Source organism: Podarcis gaigeae, assembly GCF_964106915.1.
Source record: "Podarcis gaigeae genome assembly, chromosome: 8".
Lineage (NCBI taxonomy): Eukaryota > Metazoa > Chordata > Lepidosauria > Squamata > Lacertidae > Podarcis > Podarcis gaigeae.
Window position 1 is genome coordinate 74,599,355 of NC_139684.1, and position 17,221 is coordinate 74,616,575.

General features: G+C 43.2%; 2 pseudogenes across 2 annotated transcripts; one reads left to right on the plus strand and one right to left on the minus strand.

Moving 5' to 3' along the window:
• Positions 1-2,816: 2,816 nt before the first annotated feature.
• On the plus strand, positions 2,817-3,970 carry LOC310851580 (chemerin-like receptor 1 pseudogene; annotated as a pseudogene). Its single transcript has one exon. The product of its transcript is annotated as a chemerin-like receptor 1 pseudogene (transcript).
• Positions 3,971-9,474: 5,504 nt separating this feature from the next.
• On the minus strand, positions 9,475-11,890 carry LOC310850156 (formyl peptide receptor 2 pseudogene; annotated as a pseudogene). The gene is made up of 2 exons (XR_014568736.1): positions 11,757-11,890; positions 9,475-10,924 (listed from the first exon to the last, which is right to left on the minus strand). The product of XR_014568736.1 is annotated as a formyl peptide receptor 2 pseudogene (transcript).
• Between the last annotated feature and the right edge of the window lie 5,331 nt (positions 11,891-17,221).

Consider the following 17,221-nt stretch of genomic DNA (forward strand, 5'->3'; position numbering starts at 1 on the left):
ATTTTCTTGAGGTGGCAGCCGGATTGCAAAAATCAGAAGTAATGATGCCCTTTTCCAAAGCATCAACTCAGGAGGTGCAGAGCTGGCCAGTTGCCATTGGAACTGACAAATAGCAAACGACTCTAGCGTCTGAGGCCTAAATCACATCCATTTCTGCTTCTAGTCTCTCTTGACCCTTAGCACCAAGACTATCCTAATGTGTGAGGGAAAAAGGACTCTGAATACCAGTTGCTGAGAATCACAAGAGTGCAGTTGTGATCAGGTCCTGTTCTGGTTATCTCCCACTTGGACTACTGCAATGCGCTCTGTGCGGGGCTACCTTTGAAGATGACTCAGAAACTACAACTAATCCAGAATGTGGCAGCTAGACTGGTGACTAGGAGTGGCTGCCCAAACCTACATTGGCTCCACAATTCAAAGTGTTGGTGCTGACCTTTAAAGTCCTAAATGGCCTCAGAGCATTTAGGAGCATCTCCATGCCCATCGTTCAGCCCAAACACTGAGCAGGGCCGTCTTACCCATAGGTGCTAGGGGTGCAGGGCATCTGTGCTCTGGGCTCTCAGGGGCGCCAGGCCGAGAGCATGGGGCCTGAATGTTGTCTGGTCTTTATTACACATTTGTTCTGAATGTTCATGGAACTGTTATATGACAATGAACATTCACCCTGGGTTGCTTGTGCAGTAGTTACACGCCTTCCTGAAAAAATCATTTGTTCATCCCATATTTTTCTGTATATTTTCCTAACCATGAAGAGTCTGTTGTTTTTAATTCAAAAAATAGATTCATTGCCCTTAATGCTTTAATTCACTTTAACTGTGCATATCTAAGTTTCATGTGTTAGAATTCCTCCTGTGAAAGTACTGAGAGGACCATAGATTCCAAACCCATATGAATGAATGATAAGGGAATGATCTTTTGGATCCTTAATATCTCTACAAAATAGCTTAGAGCTAGAATTTTTGACATCTTCGGGCTGGGAGAGATTTTCACCAGGGAGAAAGAAGCTGTGTTTTATAAAATGGCCCCCTTTATACCACTGTTAAGCTAGAGGAGAAGCCTGCCCTGTGCTATGTACTTTGAAGGAAACTCTGCTCCCCCCAGAAGGATCTACCTCACCCTCCCAGCTTCACGTTCTTCCACTGTGTAATCTAAACTCAGTTTGTGAAACAGCATTTCGTCATCCTTGGTTATGTTTCCACCTCAAACCAAGAAAGAGCTTAAGCTAACCTTCTTGAGGCTTGTGGACATCTTTGGCTTTCACAAGGCAGAAAAAGGACCTGCCTTTACCAAAACAGCTTAGCTGGAGGGTTAATTTGATGGGTAAAAAGAAAGAAAACCAAACCACAGGAAGATGTGGAAATGTGGAGCAATTCACTTGGAAGAAGGAAAAATGGAAAAAAACTGAAATCGACCGATTCACTTGTCTCTAATGCAGAGCCACATTCTCCCCCTCCTCTTCCGCTCTCCTCCCAATAAAAAAAATAATTATTATTATTTTATCAGATGTTAGGAATTGTTTTCCCCCCTTTTCTTTTCGTTGCCATTTTTACAGGGGACCTAGGCATGGTGTCAAGTTAAGTGTGACATCGTTTGGGTGGCTGGAATCTCAGTTGGCATTATATTTTGCAACACCCCCAGTGGCTCTGCTGGAAAAGAAAGTTAAGAAACAGTTCAAAAGCAGGCAGAGAGCCTCATGGGCATGGCAGCAAGTCTTCTGACATGCCGTCGTGCCCATGGGTGTCACATAAGTGACCGTTGTCCTAGATCAGGGATGTCCAACCAGTCGACTGCGATTGACAGGCCGATCCCTGGGTGATAGCGGGGTAGAAAGAGCATCCGGCCCTGCCCCCTCACTCCGTCTTTTAATCGTGCATGATTGCAAAAACAGAAGATGGAGACATCGCTGCCCGGTTTAGTACCTGGGCAGCATTTTATGGTGTGCCGCCCCCTAAAAAAAGCTCAGTAACTTTGGGTCCCCCCCAATGGGTAGATCACTGCTATTTTTTTCCCCCCGGGAGTAGATCGCAGTCTCTTAGGAGTTGGACGTCCCTGCCCTTCATCAACTTGAAGAAGGCAGCATCTCTTAAAGCCAAGTTTAGAACTGACATTTTTAAAAACAAATTCTGGAGAATGGATCATAGGCACACAGGAAGTGGTCTTGTACAGAGTCAGACCATATCTAGCTCAGTATTGGCAATGGCTCTCTAGGGTTTTGTGTAGCATTCACTACCAACCCAGATGGCTGTATAATCCCATGCCCTTCTAAAATGTGTGGTTTTGGGCTATTGGGTTGTTACTTTTGTTATGTATTTTGTGGTTTTATATCTTGATTTTATTCTGTGAATAAATTTATAAATTCAATAAATAAACATAACAATAAAAACCATCCTAGAAGGGCTGTGACTATAAGGAGGATGACTGAGGAGGCATGGCTGTGAGGTGACATGGCTGCAAGTATCATAAAGGGACCCTATACTTTATTAATTTAGCACTACACTCCTGTGCAAACACCCTTTTGACTGAGCCAGGTTTCCACCAGCCACATCGTTGGTGTCTTATGGGGCACGTGGATGTATCTTGGATAAAATGGGCTGATAGGTGAAATTGGGAGGCGTGGTGAGTCTAATTAGTGCTAGGGACTAGAGGCTGCCCACCCCTTCTCTAGAGACATTTGACTGTCTTCTGTGGGAAATGGATGGATATTAATCTGATCCAGCCAAGGAATAGGGACCTTGGAGCTCCTCTGGTCCAACCCCTTGCTCAGCTCCTTATGTTCTTCTCAGTCTCTCTCTCTCTTTTTCCAGGTAGGAAAAGAAAAAACAACACGACTGCCGAGTCTCCGTTGGAGGGAATGGAGTACACAACTCTACCGCCAGTTTTCACTGTTCCCGACAATGCTTCTAATGCCTCGATTGTCCCCTTTCTGGGGAAGAAGGCCAATGGAGGGACCTATGACTTGTACAAGTGGATCAATATTATCACCATGATCATCTACAGCCTCGCCTTCCTGCTGGGAGTCATCGGTAACGGGCTGGTCATTTTCATCACCGGCTTCCGTATGAAGAAGACGGTCAACACAATTTGGTTCCTCAACTTGGCCATTACTGACTTCACCTTCACCTTCCCCCAGCCCTTGACTGTTGTCTATATTGCCCTGGATGCTCATTGGCCATTTGGCCTGGTGATGTGCAAGCTGATCAGCACTCTTGCTTTCTTCAACCTCTTTGCCAGTGTTTACCTCCTCATGGTCATCAGTATCGACCGATGCATTTCTGTGTGGTGCCCTGTATGGTCTCGGAACCACCGGACCCCCCGGATGGCTTCCTTTGTGTCACTGGGTGTTTGGATCCTGGCCCTGGTGCTGTGTTCACCCTACTTACATTTCAGGGACACCGCCCCATCCCCCAATGATCAGAATGTGATCAACTGCTTTAACAACTATGGCAAGACCAGGGAGGAAGTGAATCTCAACCGACAAGCTCTCATCATCAGCCGGTTCATCTTTGCCTTCGCCATTCCCTTCAGCGCCATCCTCGTTTGCTACGGGGCCATTGTCCTGAAGCTGAGGAGGGACAGTTTGGCTCAATCGAGCAAGCCCTTCAAAGTCATCACAGCTGTGATTGTGGCCTTTTTCATCTGTTGGTTCCCTTATCACGTCTTCTCTTTCCTCGAGACAAAACTTCTCATGCAGCCTGAGCTGTTGGGGGTTTTGCGTATTGGCTACCCCTTTGCCTCCAGCTTGACGTTCATCAACAGCTGCCTCAACCCAATCCTGTATGTCTTCATGGGACACGATTTCAAGGAGAAGCTGAAACACTCCCTCTTCTCTGCCTTTGAGAATGCCTTTTCTGAGGACAGCAGCCAGAGCACTTCCAGAACCAAGGACAAGTCCTCGATTGAGTTCGATGCCCAGCCATGAATACTGTTTTTTTCAATTGTTTTTATTAAAGATTTTCTTGAATTAAAAAAATACATAGTGTCTCTGTTTTTCCAACTAAAGCATTCATGACAGATGGCTACCCAACCTCTACTTAAAAACCTCCAGTGGCGAAGAGTCCACAACCTTTCAAGAGAGACCTTTCCGCTGTTGAACAGCTCTTTCTTTCAGAAAGTTCTGGTGTTTAGTCAGACTCTCCTCTCTAGTTACTTGAAGCCATTGGTAACTGTGCTGTGCTAAAGGTGCTGAGATGTGTAAGGAGACCCCTATCCTACTGGAGCTTCAATTCCCAGAGCTCCCTGTGATGAGGAATTGATTGTTAAATCAATCTGGCAACTGTAGCTTTGTGAAGGGAAGAGGTGTCTCCTATGAACTCTTAGCACCCTTAAGAAACTACCACCCCCAGGATTTGTGTAAAAGATATACCTGCTGTGTATCTCTCTGTCATTCTTCTGTTAAAGAAATGTTAGGTGTCAATGTAGCCTCCCCTTCCAAGCAAGGTGTGCTTACCTTATAACCAAAATAAGGAATCCTTCTGCCTCTGTTTCCCTCCTGTAGGGTGGGATCTTGCAGGATTTTGCTAGAATATATGTCTCGCCAGAGTGGTGCATGCTCCAGTTATCTCCCACTTGGACTACTGCAATGTGCTCTACGTGGGGCTACCTTTGAAGGTGACCCGGAAACTGCAAGTAATCCAGAATGTGGCAGCTAGACTGGTGACTGGGAGTGGCCACCGAGACCATATAACACTGGTCTTGAAAGACCTACATTGGCTCCTAGTACGTTTCCGAGCACAATTCACAGTGTTGGTGCTGATCTTTAAAGCCCTAAATGGTCTCAGCCCAGTATACCTGAAGGAATGTCTCCACCCCCATCATTCATCCCAGACACTGAGGTCTAGCTCTGAGGGCCTTCTGGTGGTTCTCTCACTGCAAGAAGTGAGGTTACAGGGAATCAGGCAGAGGGCCTTCTCAGGTAGTGGCACCCACCCTGTGGAACGCCCTCCCATCAGATGTCAAGGAAATGAACAACTATCTGACTTTTAGAAGACATCTGAAGGCAACCCTATTTAGTAAAGGTAAATGTACCCCTGCCCATATGGGCCAGTCGTGTCCGACTCTAGGGTTGTGCGCCCATCTCACTTAAGAGGCCGGGGGCCAGCGCTGTCCGGAGACACTTCCAGGTCACGTGGCCAGCTCTGGCGAGCCAGCACCAGCGCAGCACACGGAAACGCCGTTTACCTTCCCTCTATAAAGCGGTACCTATTTATCTACTTGCACTTAGGGGTGCTTTCGAACTACTAGGTGGGCAGGAGCTGGGACCGAAAGACGGGAGCTCACCCCGCCGCGGGGATTCGAACTGCCGACCATGCGATCGGCAAGTCCTAGGCACTGTGGTTTTACCCACAGCGCCACCCTCGTCCACCCTCCCATCAGATGTCAAGGAAATCATACCAAGAACTGACTTAGTTGGTCTTTAAGGTGCTACTGGAAGGAATTTTTTTTTGTTTTGACTATGGCAGACCAACACGGCTACCTATCTGTATCTGACTTTTAGAAGACATCTGAAGACAACCCTATTTAGGGAAGGTTTTAATGTTTTATCATGTTTTTAATATTGGGGTTTGAGCCGCCCAGAGTGGCTGGGGAAACCCAGGCAGATGGGCAGGGTATAAATAATAAAGTATTTTTATTTTTATATAATCTGAAAGGCATTTATATAAGCATAACTTTACAGGGAACAATGTGTGTAAGCTCATAAGAATTCTTAGAGGTATCAGTAAATACACTAAGGATTCTTAGAGCAAAAATAGATAAGTGGGACTGATGGAGAATCAGTTATCAAGAAGAATGACTGCAACATACTAGTCATTCAGTTTCAGCTAAAGTACTTGGTGCCTTTGCAATCTTTGAAGGTGTCAGAGAGTTCGAAAAGCCCCAACAATTTTGAGATGAGTGAGGTTGCTAGTGAGTAAGGGTGGACCACACAGACTGGGCACCAGAGGCAGCTAAGGTGTGCTTGGACACCTGGTCTCCTAGATCAGCGTTCTTCAACTTTGGGTCCCCAGATATTGTTGATGTCTATCCAGGCATCCCTGGCCAGCCTAGGTCAAGGATGGTGGGAGTTCTAGTCCAACAACATATGGGGACCTGCTTGAAGTAATTCTCTTCTCAACTATGGAAGATGTGGTCTTCAGATGGGTAATGGTGGAAGTTGAAGCATCGCTGATCTAGGTCAGGGTGGGGACCTGCATCCCTTCAGGTGCTGCTCGACTACAATGTCCCTCTTCCCTGACAGGTGGCTAGGCTGACTTGTGTCAATGGGAGTTGGTGACTTTGGTAATCTTTGCACAGCTGCAGGCGCTCCACCTCTAGCGGGACTACTTGATAGAATGCTGGATAGGCAGAAGAAAGACCAAAGCCTGGTGATAGAGCATCTACATTGCAGGTGGGTAGTCCCATTCTGTGCCCCTGATTATCGCCTTGTGATAGAAAGTGGAAAGCAAGGGAGATGAGTGCATCTACAACAAGAGGGAATTCCACAATTGGGGGTGGGGAATGACCAAGAAGACCCTGCTACAGCTGTTACGGGGCTCTATCATCTATCTATCATCTATATCTATCTATCTATCTATCTATCTATCTATCTATCTATCTATCTATCTATCATCTATCTATATCTATCTATCTATCTATATCTATCTATCTATCTATCTATCTATCTATCTATCTATCATCTATCTATCTATCTATCTATCTATCTATCTATCTATCTAATCTATCATCTATCATCTATCTATCTATCTATCTATCTATCTATCTATCTATTATCTATCTATCTATCTATCTATATCTATCATCTATCATCTATCTATCTATCTATCTATCTATCTATCTATCTATCTATCTATTATCTATCTATCTATCTATCTATCTATCTATCTATCATCTATCATCTATCTATCTATCTATCTATCTATCTATCTATCTATCTATCTATCTATCTATCTATCATCTATCTATCTATCGTCTATCTATCATCTATTATCTATATCTATCTATCTATCTATCTATCATCTATCTATCTATCTATCATATATATATATATATATATATAATCTAGCTATCTAGCTATCCTCCCAAGAAAACTTTGAGATATGGGCTAGCAATACTGGAAGAGGCATTTCTACATGAGCCATTGTGAACCAGGGTTGCCAGCGTTTCCTCCCAGGGTGGTGAAGTTTCAGCATGCTGGCCACAGATGCATAATAATATTTATACCACACCCATCTGACTGGGTTGCCCCAGGCACTCAAGTAGAAGAAGAAGAGTTTGGATTTGATATCCCGCTTTATGACTACCCGAAATAGTCTCAAAGCAGCTAACATTCTCCTTTCCCTTCCTCCCCCACAACAAACACTCCGTGAGGTGAGTGGGGCTGAGAGACTTCAAAGAAATGTGACTGGCCCAAGGTCACCCAGCAGCTGCATGTGGAGGAGCGGAGACGCAAACTCGGTTCACCAGATTACGAGTCCACCGCTCTTAACCACTACACCACACTGGCTCACATTGGAAGTCTGCTTCCAATGTATATAAAATCATAATAAAACATCAAACATTAAAAACCTGCCCTATACAGGGAATGTATAATTACTTATTTCCTTGGTTTGGGTGGTTGTATAATTCCATACCAACTGATGAAAATAGGGACTGGACTTAACAGTCGGGGGTTCCTTTACCTTTACGTTTTTAAGGGAAAGCGGGACATTCTGGGATCAAATCAGAAACCTGAACGGCTTCTGTAAATCCGGGTTTGTCCCTGGAAAATAGGGACAGGGTCTGCAGATGCCAAACCCTAACATTGGCCCTACTTCAATATCCTTAGATTAAATATGCTTCTGTCTCCTTCTCCTCCTTTTATTGTGCTTTTTGTAGTTGCACGTGCAGCCAGAAATTCAGCAGGTGAGGCTTTTACCTATTACTGTCCGCCACCTCTGTCCGAATGTCAAAGTCAGGATTCCATTGACCAAGAGACAGCATTAATCCATTTACTGTCACAAATATACAGCTCATCTGTAAGAGGGAGCTGGTGTCACGGTGGCATTGCTGCATAGGACCATCTTGTCACTGATTAACACTTTGCACTGCCCTCTAGTGAGTCATAGTGGCACTGTGGGCCTATATTTATATTCCAGAGATGGTGCCATCACTCACCCTGGCCTTTTGTTCCATTCCAGATGGCCCTGGGCTCAGTAGCAGTCAAAGAAATGCACTGCACTGGCTTCCACTGCATCTGCCCCCCCCCCCCCGCGTTCCAGTCCTCCACCCCAGCTTCAGTGGCAAGTGGATGGAGAGACCTGCTATGGGAATAGCCCAAGAGGGACCCTTAAGGTGGCTTGTTGAGTCCAGGCAAATGATGGCATCAATTTCCTGTGCCAGGAACAGAGCTTGGATGGGGATCACAATACCACCTGCCTTGGGGCAGATCCTCTTGGGGCCTACAGAGTAAAAGTTCTTGCACAGCAAACCTACTTTTCCAAAAGATTGGGCTTCTAACATTAAGGCAGGCATGGCCAAACTTGGCCCTCCAGCTGTTTTGGGACTACAACCCCCGTCATCCCTAGCTAACAGGACCAGTGGTCAGGGATGATGGGTATTTTATTCCCAAAACAGCTGGAGGGCCAAGTTTGGCCATGCCTGCATTAAGGAAAAGGAGAGAGATGACAATGGTTTTGTTGCAATGTTATCTATGCTTTCAGGATAGCTATAGAGTCACTCACAGGCGAGCACAGAGATGCTGGCACTACAGTGTAAAGTTCCTACTCAACAAAATTGCAATAGGTAAGCCCCCCAGGGCTGAACCTGAATCATTGCCTGCAGCATTTGGAAACCTCAAAGAGGCAAATATAGGTTGCTGCTCCAGACTGAAGGGAACCCAGGAATCGTTGCATTATTAACAATAAAAACAACAACAAAAACCATTTTATTATTTATTCCCTGCTCATCTAGCTGGGTTGCCCCAGCCACCCTGAGTGGCTTCCAGCACATATAAAAACATAGAAAAGCATCAAACATTATTTATTAGATTTATATACTGCCCTTCATCATAAGATGTCAGGGTGGTTCACAGAATAAAATACAGGATAAAAACAAATAAATAAGTAAGACAATACCAGCAAAACAATAACAATAGCATCAAAAGCTTCAGTATACAGGGCTGCCTACAGATGTCTTGTAAAAGTTGTATAGTTATTTATCTCCTAGGTTTGGGGGTCAGTTCATTTACTATCTTGCCTGATGAAGAGTTCTGAAGAACTCTAAACCTTGCACACTATTTCATTTTTTTATTTTTTACATTTCAGTGGGCCTAATAAAGGTCCCACAATCCCTATTGTGGGATTGAGGATTTTGTTAATGGGCCAACATGGCTAACTCCCCCCCGTATAATAATAATAATAATAATAATAATAATAATAATAATAATAATAAATAAATAAATAAAATTCTATTTATATCCCACCCTCCACAGCCGAAGCCGGGCTCAGAGCGGCTAACAACAGTAAAATAATACAACATTCTAAAATCATTTCATTATAAAATGATTCCTGGATCAATAACTGGGGCTAAAATCAAAGTAGAAGCAATTAATTCAGAATATGGGGGAAATGCAGAAGAGCAGATTTGGAGTGAATGTGCTGAACACAACAATACAGTGGTACCTCGGGTTAAGAACTTAATTCGTTCTGGAGGTCTGTTCTTAACCTGAAACTGTTCTTAACCTGAGGTACCACTTTAACAAATGGGGCCTTCCGCTGCTGCCACGCCGTCATTGTGCAATTTCTGTTCTCATCCTGAAGCAAAGTTCTTAAAGCGAGGTACTATTTCTGGGTTAGCAGAGTCTGTAACCTGAAGCGTCTGTAACTCGAGGTACCACTGTATTTATTTACTGGAGCTCCAGTGAAGCTGATGATTTGATATTGGAGCTTCCTGTGTTCTGGGCACTGTCCTCAGCAAAGGCATTTTCAAATGCGGAGAGGAGTGAGTGCCTCAGCTTCTGCCTGAAATCATAACCCATGAAGGCAAACAAGATGGGGTTGAGGCAGCTGTTGATGAAAGCCAAGCAGTATGCCAAACGTTCACCAATAATAAAAAGCTCTGACTGCGATTCCAGGCTTCCTGGTTCTTTCTTGTAGAAAGAGAGGATATGAGAGGGTAGCCAGCAGACAAAAAAGGTCGCAGTCACTGCTGTGATGACCTTGATGGGCTTGTTTGATTGGCTCAACTGGTTCCTCCTCAGTTTCAGAACAACTGCCCCATAGCAAACGACAATGACACTGAAGGGGATGACAAAGGCAAAGATGAATTGACTGATGGTCATTGCTTTGTGGGTGAACTTTTTTTCTTCCTGAGTGTTGCCATAATCAGACTCACACTCCTTCTTGCCATTTGGATATGGAACCTTTCCGCTGAAATAGAAGTGTGGTGAACATAGCACCAAAGCCAAGATCCAAACTCCGAAGGCTACAATGGAAGCTCGCTGAGGGGTGCGGTGATTATGAGCCCACACCGGCCACCTTGTAGAAATGCATCGATCAAGGCTGATGACCATGAGGAGGTAAATGCTGGCATAAAGGTTGAGGTAGCTAAGGGTGCTTCCGATCTTGCACATCTCTTGGCCAAATGGCCACTCTTCCAGGACTAAATTGGTAATTATCAGGGGCAGGGAGAAGGTGAATGTGAAATCAGCAATGGCCAAGTTGAGGAACCAGACAGTGTTGACTGTCCTCTTCATACGGAAGCCGGTGATGAAAATGACCAGCCCATTCCCAGTGACCCCCAACAGGAAGATAAGGCTGTAGGCTACTATAGTGAAAGTATCCATCCTACTCCTCACAAGCTCATCATTTGAATCGCTATGAGCTGTTGGTTCAGTTACACTCATCATTCCGCTCTGTGTGAGAGTCTACTCTTCTCCTTCTTTTCCTTGCTGAAACAAAATAATAAGAAAATAAGAACTAATGTGCTGGTCCATCTTTCTCATCCTTCTGTTTATCGCAGTAGCCCAGCCAGATGCATGTGGCAGCTCACAAGCAGGGCAGATAAGGAACTCGCCACGTTACTTGTCCCCAAGAATATGGAATGGAGAAATATCTTGCCTCTAAATATGAGGTCCCCATTTAGCTATTGCTAAAGATGAGCAAATCTCTCCATCTGGATTTTTTCAGTTTCTCATTTTTTTCCTAATCTTAAATTCAGTTCCCCACATTTCCAGATCAATTTGCAATTAAAAAAAAAAAAACCTCATGAAAATTCATCAACATTTCTGTACAAATGTATCATAATATACACCTTTTTGCAAAGCCATTTCTTTTTGTATGCTTCTCCCTACATGTTTTAATGTATACTTTATCTCAGCACATGCATTTTTCAAAAGTATTTGGCTGAAGGAAATGGCGAAGGATAGCTGTGTTTCAGTTCTCTTGTTTCAGAATATTCAAATTATGTAGGCTTACCTTTAAATGAGAAATTAATACAATTTCTCCCCATTCTTAGCTGTTGTGCTTAATAACAACTCTCAGCCCCTTTAGCAAAGCTAATTCCCAGGACTCTTTGGGGAAAGCAGATTCAGCCACAAAGTCCTGTGCCTTTGACACATGCATTCCAGAGAGAAATCTAGCTCATGTAGCTTTCCCAATTTAGAGATGCAATGTTTGTAAAGGATACACCTGATAGATATATCCTGTTCATTTACATGCTAAAGAAGTGAATCCAGTGTTAGGGAAAACTGGACACCCTCCTCTCAAGCTATGTGTGCTTACCTTCTAAGCCAGACGAGTTGTCCTTCAGTCTCTTTGATTTCTTCCTGCAGACTGTTGGAGGAGTTTTCTGGAAGATATTTATATAGGCAGAAAAGAGTTTACTTTCAGAGAGTAACGCCTGCAAGACATTTCAGCGTGTCTGCAAGAAGGAAATTGGATTGGCAGAGAATCCGTTATCAGGAAAAAAGAGTATTGCGTAAGAGTCGTTTAGTTCCAACTAAAGTACTCTGTGCCCTTCTGGTCTTTCTCCACATCAGTTCAGTATGTTGAAGTTCAAATCAGAATGTTAAAAAATGAAACCTCTCCTCAACTGAACAATTTTTGAGACAAAAGAAGTCACCTAGTGAGTAGGGGTGGGCTACTCAGGCTGGCCAGCAGGGATGGCTAGGGTGTGAAATCAATCTTTGAACGAGTCAGACCGTTCACAAAAAACCCAACAATGGATCACACAAGTTGGGCACCAGAGGCAGCTAAGATGTGTCAGGTCTCCTAGATCAGCGTTCTTCAACTTTGGGTCCCCAGACACTGAATTGTCTTTCCCAGGGTCCCACACACATAGCCAATGATCAGGGATGGTGGGAGTTGTAGGCTAACAATACCAGGGGACCCAAGATTGAAGCTACTCCCTTCACAACTATTGAAAGTGCAGCCTTGAGATGGACAATGGTGGGAGGTGAAACAGCACTGAACTCAACCAGGGCAGGCGTTTGCCGGACTACAGCTTCCATCATCTGGTACAGCTGGCTATGCTGGCTGAGGCTGATGGGAGTCGATTATTCCACAGGAATAAAGCATAGAAAAGCTTCAAATGGCCACCCATCTCTGACATGTGTGGTGGATGGAATGAAAATGTTTTCAGCAGGTGCCAAAGATATGTCAGTAAGGGGGATGAGTGCATACTCTCCAACGTTTCTCTGATGAAAATAGGGATGTCCTGTTCCGTAACAATATAAATAATAATAATTTTACTATTTATACTCCTGCCCATCTGACTGGGTTGCCCTAGCCACTCCGAGCAGCTTCCAACATATATGAAAAATCATAAAACATTAAACCTTAAAAAACTTCCCATACATGGCTGCTTTCAGATGGCTCAGGCGTCGGATAACTCCATACCCTCCATCATTTCTCTGATGGAGAAGGAAAGGCAGGACATTTTGGGATCAAATCAGAAACCAGGATGACTTCTGTAAATCTGGGAGTGTCCCTGGAAAATAGGGACACTTGGAGGGTCTGCGAGTGTATCTCCCATGGGAGGGAATTCCACAACCAGAGAAATATGATGGTGGGCAGGACTATCAATAGAGCATCCTGAGCAGATTTTGAGGCATGGGCTGGCAATAAGGGGAGAGGCACTTCTCCCTGGTGAGTCAAGATTGCCAGAGTTCCCTCCAAGGATGCTGAGTTTTCAGCATGCTGGCTACAGATGTTAAACCCTGACATTGGTCCTGCCTGAGGAAACGTAGAATAGATTTGCGGACTTCTTTAATTGTAGGACTCTTGTACCTTTTACAGTTGCATGCACAGGCAGGAATTAAGCAAGTGAGGCTCTTATCGATCACTGCCCAGCACTTTTGTCAGTTTGAGGGAGTCCACCATCCTGTTCTCTCAGTGCCCAGACAGATGTTTTTGGGAATCCTGCAACCAGGACCTGAGCACAGTAGCAGTGATCCCCACTTGTGATCCCTAACAACTGGTACTCAGAGGCATACTGCCTTCAACAGCGGAGTTAGAAAAGAGCCATCATGGCTAGCTAGCCACAGATTTCAAAATGATTTCACTTGCATAATTGTGCAAGTCATATTGAGTTAAACAGAACATGCACAGGCAGATTATTCAGCGAAATAAGTCAGTGGGGAAAAAATATGATATGAATTTCATAAACCCATTTCATTTCTAATTAATTCAGTAGCATTCTCTCTTCCCAAAGGAAGAGAACACAATTGTTCAGTGTGTTCAAATTTGCCTCTTCTGCATTTTTATCATATTCTGAATGAATTTCCTCTACTTTGATTTCAAGTCTGGTTCTTGGTCCGGGAAGAGGGAGGTGTGTACATGAAAATCATTTATTCAGATTTATTGCGATTTATTCAGAACAAAAGGCTAAATTGATAGTCAACAATGTGGTGACAGAAGAAGTCAAAATTGAGAAAGGGACACGGCAAGGCTGCCCAATTTCCCCACTGCTTTTTATTTTGGTCCTGGAGGTCTTGCTGAACATGATTAGAAGGGACCATCAGATCCAAGGTATCCAGGTCGGAGTCAAACAATATAAACTTAAAGCTTTTGCAGATGACCTAGTATTGACACTGCTGGAGCCAGTTTCTAGTACTAAAAGGGCCCTGGAACTAATCCAAGAATTTGGTCAGGTGGCAGGCTTTAAATTGAACAAGTCAAAAACTAAGGTTTTGGAGAAAAATTTAACGCTGATTGAGAAAGAGAGGTTTCAGAAGGAGACAGACTTAACATTAGTAAAGAAAGTAAAATACCTAGGGGTGAATATGACTTCCAAGAATGTTAACTCATTTAAAGGTAATTATGAGAAGTGTTGGTCAGAAGTGAAAAAGGATCTTGAAATATGGTCAAACTTGAAGCTTTCCCTACTTGGTCGAATTGCTGTTATTAAGATGAATGTATTACCGAGAATGCTGTTTTTGTTTCAATCATTGCAAATCATAGACAAGATGGACTGTTTCAAGAAGTGGCAAAGGGACATTTCTAGATTTGTCTGGCAGGGCAAAAAGCCCAGAATAAAATTTAAGATACCTACGGATGCGAAAGAAAGAGGGGGGTTTGCCCTGCCGGACCTTAAATTATATTATGAATCAGCAGCATTTTGCTGGTTGAAAGAATGGCTGCTTTTTGAGAACACAGACATCTTAGATTTAGAAAGCTATGATAATGCTTTTGGGTGGCATGCATATCTGTGGTACAGAAAGGAAAAAGTGCATAGGGCTTTCAAAAATCATATTGTCAGAAAAGCTCTGTTTAATGTCTGGATTAAATATAAAGACTTTTTGGAGAACAAAACCCCAAGGTGGCTATCACCTATGGAAGCAAAAGCTCTGAAAAAACTCAATATGGAGACTAACTGGCCAAAATATTGGGAAATTTTGGAACAGGAGGGTGATAAATTGAAATTGCAGAGCTATGAGAAACTTAAAGATAAGGTGCGGGATTGGTTACACTACTTCCGAGTAAGAGAGGCCTACAATTCGGATAGAAAAATTGACTTCCAGGTGGAAAAATCAAAATTAGAAACAGAACTGTTAAACCCAATGCTAAGATATTATCAAGAATGTATAACTCGCTGTTGAAATGGAATACTGAGGATGAAATGGTAAAATCTGCTATGATAAAATGGGCACAAGATGTTGGACATAATATTATGTTTGCTGACTGGGAACAGTTGTGGACCACTGGGGTTAAATTTACGGCATGTAATGCCTTAAGAGAGAATATTATGAAAATGATGTACAGGTGGTACATGACCCCAGTCAAGCTTGCAAAAAACTATCACTTGCCCGACAATAAATGTTGGAAATGTAAAGAAACTGAAGGTACATTCTTTCACCTTTGGTGGACGTGCCCAAGGATCAAGGCTTTCTGGGAAATGATTTACAATGAAATGAAAAAGGTATTTAAATATACCTTTCTGAAGAAACCAGAGGCCTTTCTCCTGGCCATGGTCGGCCAATTGGTGTCAAAGAAGGATAGAACTTTCTTTATGTATGCTACAGCAGCTGCAAGAATACTCATCGCAAAGCATTGGAAGACACAGGACTTACCTACCTTGGAAGAATGGCAGATGCAAGTAATGGACTATATGGAAATGGCAGAAATGACGGGCAGAATACGAGATCAGGGAGAAGAGTTGTTGGAAGAAGATTGGAAGAAATTTAAAATCTACTTACAAAAATATTGTAAAATTTCTGAATGTTGATGACATTGAAATGAAATGAATGGGTTCTAGTAAAAAAGGTAAAATATAAATATGAAAGAAGGGATAGATATTAGATGAAAATTAGGAACAAACAATATGAGAAGAAAGATAATTAAGGATAAAATTAATAAGAAAGAATTTGCTAATTAATTTTAAATTGGAATACAAGAAAGGGGGTGTGAGGAAGTCAAGAAAATAGGTTTATGAATGGTAAGAAATTAAAGAGAGGGATTTTCTTTTTTTAATTTTTTGAATTCTCTTTTAGTGTTTTAATTTTTTCTTTTTTTCTTTTCTCATGTGTTTGTTTTATTGTATTCTGATGTTTTTTGTATGTTTATATACTACACAGAGGTGGCGAGAGCAGGAGAAGATGACCGATGTTGAAGCCATAGAAGTGGAATCATTGGCTCTTCAGATGCCATTCAAACCTACCTAACCTTAGCTCCTGCCATCTTGGAAAATGGCCAGGGGGGTGAAGAGAGCTGAAGTCCAGCAGCTTTTGGAGGTTCAGAAACTCACCATCCCTGCCACAGTCTCAATTTAATTGTGATCAAATTAAGTTCTCCTAGGCACAGTGCATATTTCAGTTTGCTCCCAGTGTTGGTTGTAGGGCTGTTGGGATAAAGAAGCTTACAATAGTTGACCCTCCTAAATGGGCCTTTACTCTGGTACAGTACAAAGTAGTATTCTCCACTAGCTTATGCTAGCCATCAATCAATGTTGTTGTGTAATCCCAAATCACAGCATCATCACAGGAAGGAAAAACATTCCTATGTTTCTGTTCTCTCCACAGCATCCAGCATGTTCCCCAACCCATCAAGTCATCATTCCAGAATGCAGGTTTGGTTTGGTTTGGTTCTACTTTGATTACAATGAGACAACTGATGTTCCCACACTAGGGCAGAACTACCTGTGGCTCTGGCAGACCCATTTCCCCCCAATATAGGTGCTTGTTGGCAAATCTTTAAAGGAGCTGGGAGGGACCTTTCTAGCAGAAAACTGATGGGAGAGCAATCCTGAACCTTTCTTTCTTTTCCAACCACCATTTCACCTTCAATCTGTAATAACTTCCTTAAACATTAGGAAGAACTTTCTCTTGGTAAGAGCTGTTCGACAGTGGAATGGTCTCCCTCAGGTTGTGGACTCTCCTCCCTTGGAGGTTTTCAAGCAGAGGTTGGGTGGGCACCTGCTTTGTATGATTTTGTTGAGATTCCTGCATTGCAGGGGGTTGGACTAGATGCCCCTCAGGGTCACTTTCAACACTATAGCTCTGTGATTCTGTGATTCTAGGTTTCCCTTTCAAAGAGGCAATGGAGGAATCCAGTGCCCCCTTCTCACTGCTTCTTTTCTGATGGAACTCATTCACTGAGCCCACTTTCTAAGCATTTGGTTTACTCTTGTAGACTGGTATCTTAGAGGATTTCCTAGAAGATATGTTGACAAGATCAGCCTAACACACAGGAAGTGAGACTGCAAAACACTTGACAATTAAGACAAGAGCTCAGATGGCCTCAGTGGGTTT